This window comes from Dipodomys ordii, unplaced genomic scaffold (genome assembly GCF_000151885.1).
Source record: "Dipodomys ordii isolate 6190 unplaced genomic scaffold, Dord_2.0 Scaffold1000000042, whole genome shotgun sequence".
Classification (NCBI taxonomy): domain Eukaryota; kingdom Metazoa; phylum Chordata; class Mammalia; order Rodentia; family Heteromyidae; genus Dipodomys; species Dipodomys ordii.
The window spans coordinates 95042-96518 of record NW_012283659.1 but is presented as its reverse complement, the minus strand read 5'-3'; the positions used below and the strand labels follow the sequence as shown (position 1 = coordinate 96518).

Sequence of the window (1477 nt, the reverse complement as noted above, 5' to 3'; positions counted from 1 at the left end):
TAAAACATTATCAAGTATTACTTTAATTTTTGATTAAAAGTTAAAGCAAACTGACAGACTATTGGTCCATTAAGATTTATGTTTCATGTCATATTTATTTTCCTTTTGTTCCTCTTTTTTGGGTGGTGATATTTTTTCATAGAATCAGAATTTTTTTATTAAATTAAGACAATAGTAGGCTCATTTTATGCCAAACCAAAATATAAACACCAAAAACATTTTTCACTAAAAAACACTCATAAAAAATCATGAGGGGGAAAAGGCTCAGGAAAACTGGTCTAATCCAGGCGCCAGAGGAAAGGCTTAGGAAAACACCTGAACATGTGGCATCCCAATGCAGGGCAGCCGGTGCAAAATGCAAGTATCCCTTACATGGGGTGCCCTGGAGGTTCCAATCCCGGGTGTCCATCTCTTTTGTGCCCACAACCTGTAAATCTGGCCATTCCTCCTGGTCCTGTTCCCGGGTGTCCCTTTCCTCCAAGACCTCCCTAGGGGAACCCAGCTTTCCCTCCATGTGGGCCCTCTTACTCTGTGCGACAGCCACAGTATCCAGGATACCAACCCTCAGGTCCTTACCCTCCCCATGCCCACCACCTGCACCTGGCATGTGTCCTGTGAATCCCCTGGCTCCTGGCATAGGCCCATGAGCCACAATGGACAAGAAAACACTGAAGAAAATGAAGAAAACACATAAAAAGATGCACAAACACCACAAGCATGGCAAGCATTCCTCCTCTTCCTCCTCCTCTTCCAGCAGTGACTCTGACTGAATTCAGGGCCTGGACCCTCTCCTCAAGTCTCACCAGTTTTGCTCTCATCAAGCTTCTGCTGCGGTGTTGTACTAGGGGGAAATTAGCCCTCTGAACCCCACCCCACCCTCATCTGAGCCTTACCCTGCTGTTCAGCCCTGACTGGCTAGGGAAATGGATAAAGTATTTCTGTGGGCTAGTAAAGACCATCTCCTTCCTGGTTGATTGATCTTTTGTTTTCTTTTTCTTTTTTTTCTTTCTTTTTTTTTTTTTTTGGTTCGAGACTGGGACTCCAGCTCAGTACCTAATGCTTTTACTCATTGGCTGGCACTCTACCAATTGAGTCGTGCCTCCAGTCTCAAGAGCTGAAGACTTTAACAGAGGAGGAGTTTTTTGAAGATGGTGAAACCTCTGAGCTAAATGCTGAAGACAAGTTTAAATTCTGTAAAATGTGTTTTTTTTCCTTCCATTTCCATTTGTAATACTTGTGGTTGGTGAAAAATTCATTATGATAAAAAACCTGTACTTTTTTTTATAAACGTAGCATTAATGATTTCATTAACTGCAAGGCTGCCTTGATTCAAAGCAAGAGTCCATTTAGTTGATGAGCTTTCTGGAAATGTAAGTCCATTTAGTTGATGACCTGCTAGCTCAGGTCCTACTCTCATTTTCCAATTCTCAGTCCAAAAAAACCTATTCTACTCTCATTTTCCAATTCTCAGTCCAAA

The 1477-nt window shown here is 42.2% G+C and overlaps 1 pseudogene; it reads left to right on the top strand.

Moving 5' to 3' along the window:
• Window positions 1-297: 297 nt before the first annotated feature.
• On the top strand, window positions 298-961 carry LOC106002682 (annotated as a pseudogene).
• The last annotated feature ends 516 nt before the right edge of the window (window positions 962-1477 follow it).